The sequence below is a fragment of the Myiozetetes cayanensis genome, unplaced genomic scaffold (assembly GCF_022539395.1).
Source record: "Myiozetetes cayanensis isolate MyiCay16 unplaced genomic scaffold, myiCay2020 scf9, whole genome shotgun sequence".
Taxonomy (NCBI): domain Eukaryota; kingdom Metazoa; phylum Chordata; class Aves; order Passeriformes; family Tyrannidae; genus Myiozetetes; species Myiozetetes cayanensis.
The window spans coordinates 17,303,010-17,312,362 of NW_026088185.1; the positions used below are offsets into that span (position 1 = coordinate 17,303,010).

At 36.7% G+C, this 9,353-nt stretch overlaps 1 long non-coding RNA gene across 1 annotated transcript; it reads left to right on the forward strand.

Annotated features, from left to right (window-relative positions):
• The first annotated feature begins 613 nt into the window (after positions 1-613).
• On the forward strand, positions 614-9,215 carry LOC126652951 (uncharacterized). Its single transcript, XR_007632085.1, has 3 exons — positions 614-887; positions 3,610-3,924; positions 8,812-9,215. It is a non-coding gene; the product is annotated as an uncharacterized LOC126652951 (long non-coding RNA).
• The last annotated feature ends 138 nt before the right edge of the window (positions 9,216-9,353 follow it).

Sequence of the window (9,353 nt, forward strand, 5' to 3'; positions counted from 1 at the left end):
ATTCCATTAATTAATTGGAATTGCATAAATTTAATGTCTGTGTTGCCAATGGAAAAGACCAGTAGTTATATTATAGAAAATTGAAATGTTATTCTGGATGCTGTTCTGTATAGAATGCTCCTAAAATAGACATTCTTATAATTGAAAAATATTGAAATAATCACAACTTTTAAGTAGAATTTTTTTTTCTTTAGAAATGGCAAAATTCTGAAGAATTTTATAAGATAAATTTATATTATAGTAACTGAACTGACATTTCTTTGTGCCTTAAAAAGTAATTTTTTGACTGGGCTTAGTTCACACATACCTAAACCTTCCCTAAGAATTATCTACCTGTCTAGTCTAGGCCAAAATTCCTTTTGTGGTGAAAATTCTGCAACCTTCTTATTCAGGTTGGACATGTGCTTCTCTGTCCTTACACCTAGGAAACCTTACCCTAATTTATCTTCATGACATCAAAATGAAATGATTCTTTCTTGTCCTGCATATTGTAGAGAAGGATGAAACAGATCACCAGCCTAACCATAGCATCCTTATGCATAAGTGAAAATGTCACCATACTCTTTTCTAAATATTAGTAATAAACTTTCCCCACGGTCATGCTTTCTAAATTTCTCTAATTTTTTTTTCTTTGCTCTTCCATGGATTTTCTCTCAGTTGTCAATGCAGCTTTTGAAAAGTGATGCTAAAAACCAGCCATCAGTTCTCTTGCTGAGACCTTGCACGTCCTGCATAGATGACCTCTGTTACCCTACTCAGATCCTGCTGCTAAGACATCCCAGAGTGGTGCTTTATGTTTTTCCCAGTTACATCTCACTGATGACCCACACTCTTCCTTTGGCCTTCTCCACCCTGTGGTACCAGGCTGCAGTGCTGCTGTCTGCCAGGTATTCTTTATTTTGTTTTTGTATATTTGATACTTGCTACCTAAGTACAGGAGTTATTTTTATACTAAATACAAAAACTTCTTGAACTGACTGAGAATTTTGAATACAGAGGCATTATGTGTTCTGGCTAAGGGTATGTAGTCAGTTCTGTGAATTGCCTTGAAACCCTCTTAGTGCAGTAGAAGACTGTTCTTATCAGTCTTAAATATGTATATATTATCTCACATTTGGAGGGAAAAAAACCCCAACAGCTTGATTTCAGAATTTTAAAATTATTTATTTTCTGTTTTCCTTTGCAATAGGCATTTTATTCTAACTGTCTTAATTATCAAAACTTTGTTGAAAACATCAAGAGTTATGTGAAAAGATACACTTGACCTGGACTGAAGTATCAGGAGTTTTTAAACATTTAACTTATAGTGTATATTAGTATGAAACTAAGTTGAGCAGAACCCATTAATGTCACAGTGGTCGGTTACCAATGGAAATAAATAATTCATGATGAAGGGAATTAGTCTAATTAGCAGGCAGTTTGAGTCCTTTGATAAAACCCAGCTCTAATTCCGTGAAGGGCAGGAAGTGCTGTCATCAGTCAGCCCTGAAAAGATTAGCATCTATTATGAATGAGGTTAGACACCCTAGTGAAGTCATGTGTGTCCTGGAGACAAACTTAATATGTTCCAGAATGGGACACAGTTTGTCTCACCAACACATCATGATTCCTACTGGGCTATTGTATGTAATAACAAGCAAAGATCAGTGCTCCTTCCTATCATTCTCCCCCTGTCCATCATTCTGACAACTGTGCAAATACATTTTCCATGCAAAGCAGGGATTGTGCCCTGAATACTTGTAAAATTGCACAAGATGTCAAAGAAAATGTATTACCTTTTATCAGCAACCTAAAACCAAACAAACCAAAACACCAGTGTGGAAGAGGTTCTGAAAACACATCTGGTAAATATATGGGGTGTAGAGGGAGGTGTATCAGTTTAGAAGCACATTGATTCCATTTGAAAACATTATTGCCATCTGTCATAAGATGTGTCAATAAAGCTGTAGATGTAGCTATGCATGATAGACAGGTTTTAAAATAACTGGTGATACTATAAGGTTACGGTATTGGATGGACATACAGAACTAACATCCTGCAAAATTGGCCTGAATTCTGGAAGTATGGCCTTAAAAATGGAGAGGCTTCTTTGTGTTATGTATTTTCATTTAGAAATGTTAGCTGCATCATTTGAGGAGACTAGCTGTGAGCTGTGCAAGCTTCACGGTTTTGTACTACATGCTGACGCAACATCAGCTGTGTTTCCATTTTTGCTTATGAGCCTTTTGAAATTATATGTTTCCGTTTTGCAATTTGATGCAATAATGAAGAAACTCCACATTTGTACGTTATTGTATTGCCTGTTTTTATTGTAGGAAATTAATTGCTCCTTTTATTTATGTTATTAAGGGGGGGGAGAAAACAATTTTGCAGTATTTTATCATTTGCTGTAATAATTATCCTACTAGTAATACAACGGAAGACTTAGAAACAGAGTATATTATGTTCAAATGTCTGAACGGCACTTAATATGTTGACACTCGTGGCTGGGGAATGTTGGTCTTCAAGTTATATTGAAAAAGGTAAGAAGAAGTTATTATTAATACTCCTGACAAGCTTAAGATGATTTATAATATAGAAATTAAGAGGAAAAGAATAAGTGCAGTCAACACAAGAAATTGTTTTCATAGAATCAGAATAGCATAGCGATTCTGCTGTCCAAATACTAATTGACAATGGAGCACTGATACTGCAGAGAGAGACAGAATCAAGTGCTACATTAACTTCAAGGAGATTCCTAGATGAGATTAAAAAAATAGTCATCTTCTCTGGAGGGTTTATTACTTAGAGTTCCTTGAAGAAGGAACATATACAGGTTAGTCAACCTTTATTTGTTCATTTTTGTCTTGAATTCAGTGGCTAGTAAGTCAGGACGAAATTCAGTTGTATGAGCATTTCAATTCTTTGATCTCTGTGTGCCTCTTAAAAATGACCAGCAGTGTGGATGTGCCTTGGGCTGGTGAATGGTTTCATTCATTCAGCTTGTTGAAATGGTTTTATTTATACATACGTGTGAATATATGTATATATTGCATATGTATATATATATTTATACATATGTGTCAACAGGTGCATACAATAAATACTATTTTTATTTCTGTGATAATGGGGACATGGTACTTGAAAACAGAAAAAGTTTTATGATCTAGAAAACTTGCAGAATCAGATAAGGGAAAAGATTGTAACAAATTTTGTCAAATCTCTTGATGTCCTTAACTAGCCACCTAGATTTAGCTTTTGTCACAATATACAGGAGCTTCTTGTATCACTCACACGTATACGCTGAGTCCTCCACGGAGTTCACAGGCTGGCTGGTACACTATTTTCAGGTTAAAAATCTTGCTGAGTGTAAATATAAGATTTATCAAAACATATATTTTTTCATAGATCCCAATAAACAACTGTCCCAGGTCATACTTTGGTAGTATCCACCAGAGAGAGAAGTAGAACAATGAGTTCTTTCTTCCAAAAGTATGTCCTTTCTCCTGTCCTTTTGCATCTTGTCTAAGGAAGGCTGAAGTGACCCAACACAGACACTTTGCCTTTTTTTTCTGTGAAGTGTGATATACTTTTAATCAGCTGGTTTTTTTCATATATTGTTCCCTTCAGAATTTGTAGGGTGAAGCAAAAGGACTGGGTGAACATTGGTGACCACAAGCTGGCTACATCCAGCTTTGCTCTGTAGCTCTGTTGAGGTTTCCACTAGGCAATGTGTAGCCTGATATCAGTGGGCCCGAGTCATAGCATTGAAGAATTGTTTGTGTTGGAAGAACATTCAAAGGTCATCTAGTCCAACGTACTTGCAATAAGCAGGGACATCTTCAACTAGATCAGGTCGTCACGGACAAATCCGACCCTTTCAGTCAATAAATCACAGTTATATTCCCACTGAAGTAAGATACATACTCCAAGTGCAACCAAATGGTAAGTTCTTAATCTGCTGATTTTCTTTGAAAGATGTGTTTAAACAGTACTCTATTCTTATTTTCTGATTATTTTGCTTTCAATAGTAGGAAGGTGACACTGGAAAATGGCTGACCACACAGCATTTCTGACTCTTACAGTGTACTTACCTTGCTATGTTCCTGTGACTATATCCATGTTCTTATCTACTGGAACAAATGAAGTCAAGGTGTCAATAAGGAAAACTGGGGAGGTCACAGTAGTTCCCGCATCATGGGACAAAGAGGGCACACGCCTCAGCCCACTGTGATGCTCTTTCACATTGTACTGAAAAGGTGAATTCTGCAGGACTTAGATATTTTAAAAACCAGCAAGCTGGTGAAAGAAGATCCTTTCACTGAGACACTCTTTATCTCGACAGCTGTCTCACTTGTCCCCTCGTCAAGACATCCTTATGGGTTATTATCCGTTAATCAATTCCTCTCCTTCCTGCTATTTTGTAACTGGTGTTTACATGTGTCATCCTTTGTCTCTATTGTCCTTAATCCTCACTCACACCCTCCCATAATACCAATACAGCAAGATATTGCAGCAAAGGACACATCACCCACATTCAAAACTAAATTTGTAACATGCTGAATCATTTTGAAGGCTTACAAAAGTGTATGTAACAGCCCAATGTATTCTTATTAACTGCTGATCACACTTTTGATCTGTTCTTGCTGCATGTTTTATTCAGGGGCTTTTGTCATATGTATCAATGTTAGGCATCTCTTTTGTAAATAAAAGACTGTTTAGATCTTCCTGTAAACAATAACAAAGAGCTAAAGTTGTTCTGAGTAATACAGCATATTGGTGAAATATTCATTCTCAGGTATGTCTTTGATTCACAATGCTTATAATATACTATGCTGTCTAACTGCTGCCCATTGTCCCCATCTCAGATCAGTTTATGTTCTCAATTACTTGCTAAAGAATGTTAGGTATCTGTTGCTTCTACTGAACAGAAACATGAAGCAGAAAAATATATGTCCCTATTTCCTAATTCACCATGAAATTAAGTTCTAGGGGGTTTTTCTGCTAGTAATGTAAATTCAGGTGCTGCAGCTCTCACTCAAAAAAGTTTTGTCTAGATTTAGATCAACTAGATGATTGTTAGAGGTCCTTTCCAACTGAAGTATTCTACTCTAGAGCAAGGAAGAATAGCAGGGAAAGAAAAAAGACTCAGACTGAAGTGTTATCATATTACGCACTGGTTTTAGTATGTTTATCTGCATCAAACCTACCAAAGTTTACTTTGAGATAGAGAAACTGGATAGAATGGGCATAGAGAAGGTTACAGGAATTTTCATCAGGAAAGTATTCAATTCTAAGGGCATTACATTTTTAAGCTAATAAACCTTCTCTGAGTGGTGTACTGTACCTTCTGTTCCATAATTAAACCAGAACCCCTCTACTGGACAGGTTCACTCAGCTTTGCCTTTCTTTGAGTAAGACACCTTCAGACCAGTGCCTTGTTTTGATGTATTACAATGATAGACTGAAGAGTTCATGTAATCTATCATCCCAGTCAGCAGTTGCTGGACGCTAAGGATTGAGAGACTGAGCCAGCTGTTCTGCTGATGTATTCTGGTAATGCATCACCAGATGACGGAAACTGATAATCTATTACTTCAAAATGACACCACCCAGAAAAGGAAAAGTCCAGAGGTGCAGGTTCTGTATAATGAGGCATTCAAAGTATGAAACAGGGCTCCAAACTCCTGGAGCAAGATGTTGGTAATAAATCAGCTTTCTATAATATTACGTTATCTATCTGGCTACACAGGTACACAGACTCTGTTGTGTGCAATCTGATTTCCAGTGCCTCTCTGTGATGCTGTGTTTATGTAGACCAAAGCTAACCCTAGCAGCAGTTTTATCTTCACTCCTCTCACAACTAAATAGTTCACAATGCAAGCAACCCAGAAAAAGGGGTAAGGCAGAGTTCCATTGTCTCAACAAATTCCAAGATTTGGGATTCCTTCTCAGATTGGGGTACTGTCAGAGCCACTTGGATGCTACTCTTTTAGTGAACTTAGCCCATTCGTGGCATTGGCACAGATGGGAATGGCCCCTTTGCCCTTGATGGGAGGAGTATTGCGTTCCACAGGGACAGAATGGGCTAACCCAGAGCACTGCAGTTGGGACTGACTTTTCCCACAGGTTGACTGAAAGCAAGGAAGGCTCTTTTGGCCATCTCTTCATCCATTCTTTGTTCATCTTGCACCTGCTACACACACAAAGAGTCAGGCCAAAAAGATCCCTAATTATTAACATTAATTAAAAAGAAAATTATTGGAACAGGAAGCAGCTCCGAACATTTGCCTGCAAAACTTTATCTCCTTGATGAAGCAGATTGTGTATGTGTAAAAGTATTTCCTCCAAATTTACTTTTAACCCTGGGGCAACCATGGGAAAACAGAAAAGGTGGAAAATTGTCTTTTAAAATCATGAGCTACATCTCTACCAGTATCTCTTTCCAACATTTCTTGTTTGTTAAATGCAGTACTGCATATAATTTTGTATGTGTAAACACCATTATATCTTTGGCAAACCTTTGAGGATAAATAAGTCCTGCCCTCAAACTTTACTCTTTATTTATCGAAGGTTTGGAATGAAAATGAAGGCTAAGTATATTTTAATAACAATAAGAATACTTTTCTGTCTGTCATCGGATATAAAACATGGGTCTAGAAGACATTAAATACGTATTTGTGGCATATGATTCTAAGTCAAAAATATTCCAATTTCATATATACAAAGGTCCATGCCAGTATAACTCTGCTAGCTCAGATTTAGTCCGAGAATTTTGAAGAGGAGCCTTGCCAGGCAGACTTCATACTGGATTGGGTAGAGGTTGTGTTCTTATATCTCATTCACTGCCAGTACTGTCATTTACTCTCTTTGTCTTTGGTACTAGAAGGAGATGGATGTTTTCCACCCCTGCCTGCCATTCATCTCAAAGCCAAGGCTTAGCACTTTGCAAGGGCAAGTTCTGTAGAATCCCATCTGTAATTTAGGTCCTTCAGTTGATTGTGGGTACAAAATTCCAAGTGCAAACCATCTCAATAACCTACTGAGATTTCTTGATTAAAAAAAAAAAAAGAAGAAGAAACACAAGAATTTTCTGTTCTTGCTTCTTCAGACCACCTTGTTTTGCTTCCAAGATTATATACATGATTGGCAACCTTGAAGCATCACAGAAACACTTTGCTCAGTCTTATCCGCTTGTCTTTTATTTTATTTTTATTTTAAAAGTATTTTTGCTTTACATTTAAATGTTCTGCCTAACATGTATATATGGGGAAAAAGTTCATATATCAGGAGTTATGTTTGCAAGGGACTGGTGAAGAGTCCCAAATATATGTTCCCTCTGTGATACCATTTTGTCACAGCTAAGTAATGATTATTAATATCTCCTTGAATGAGACTTCATGGAAATTGTAGTTCTGAATGTGCAATGAGCTCCTTTATGGCCTAACAAGTGTTGCTCTGAGCCAGCAGTTGTCTGGCACTCAATTGTTTTTGTAAAATACACCTTATCTGCTACCATTACACACCAAGATGACACTTTCTCTTTTGATTTTTGGCACATAACAAACATCTCATCTCTACTCTCTGTGTGCAAAACTTGTATTTAGCTCCCTTCATAAACTTGGACAATATGACATATTTCTAATCCAAATAATTGTTTAAGATTATTACAATGATAATTATTGCAGTGATAATAACACATTATTTCAGCTGACAATATATTAGTTCCATAGGGAGATAAACGGCAAGGCAAATGGATTTATCTTGATAGCAAAATGGATTACTATTAACTATGATTGTAATTTTTCCATTTGTGCACAAAGAAATGTCCCATTGAGTTCATTGTCTTTTGAATGACTGTTGGTAAGAATTTTCTCTACATATATGTAACTGGACTGGATCCTGAACTAGTACAATATTGTTATTGTTATTCTCTATTGTCTAGGCAAGCTGTAACTTTACTTAGCACTTTAGGTGTAGGACTTCTGGTTTTGAAAATGCCTCTTAAAAATTATGAAATGCAAGAGAAATAAGGGATAAAACCCACTGTGAGTATATTAAGATTTTACAGGGTAGATTCCTAAATGAGAACAACAAAGCTTAACCTAACTACAGTTTCCTGTATGTAGCAGCCTTGGACATAAGCAGCTTCTTATGATTTTGGAATGTAGCAAGTACTATCTCTTACCCCTGGTTTTTATTCTCAGTCTGAGAAGTATTTAAGGACACTTGGTCAAGAGAATGATTTTCACAGTGACTATGTTTCTGCAGAAAGACAAACACACAGAACTGTATTGTTAAAAATCTTCATCCCGAGTGCCTTTAAAGAGCTTTGGATCAGAACCTGAGTCATGACATAACAGCTTTTTACCTAAACTATTATAATCCAAAACTGTTAAAAATGAATACATGTTTAGTTTAGTTGATCTGGTTCATTCCTCTCCTGTATAGTTATCACTGTGCTGTGCTGGCTTTCCAATTTTGTTTTTACAGCACATCTTCTTTAAAAAAAAAAATTAATCCAGGTCAAGTATATTATAAAATTATTTGGAAATTTTGATAATTGTTATAGACATTTATTGGCTAAAAAATACATTTGATACCATAAGACTGACATTAATATGCAAATCGGTGGACTATAAAATTCATTTTTGTGCCTCCAGGGCAGTATTTTTATAAATACAGAAACATAATAATGCATCCTCCAGAGGACTGAAAATAATTATACAAATTTACAACAAAGCCAAAGGCAGTGTCTCCTTTTAACTGTCTGGTTTTAATATCATTTAAATCTTGTTAAAACTTAATTACCAATTCTCTTCTGTAATTTAGGTGGAAGAGCTGAGGTCTAAGCTTGCTGTTTGAGAGAGAGAACTTCATCAGAGAAACAAAGACACTATGGCACAGACTGACAAAATAGGACAGTTCACAGAAACACTTGGTAAAGGAAAAATCACAGAGGACAATGGAGAAGAGAATATACATATATCTATTAACATTGTCACAATTTAACAACTCATGTCCACAATTAAGTACCACACAGCTGCTCACTCATCCACTCCCCTCCTCTCCTGCCTCCTCGTTGTGGAATGGGGAGGAGAACCAGAGAAAAAGGTAAAACCTGTGGGTTGAGATAAAAATAGTCTAATAATGTAAATACAGTAAAATATAATAATAATAGGAAAAAGGGAGAGAGGTATAAAAACCCAAGAAACACAAGTGATGCCCTTGGAGGATTCACCATCTGCTGACCGATGCCCATCCCATCCCCCATGGTATGGAATATCCTTTCAACCGGTTCAAATCACCTGTCCTGACCGTGCTCCCTCCCAGCTCCTTGTGCAGCTCCTCACTGGCAGAGCTTGAGATGCCAG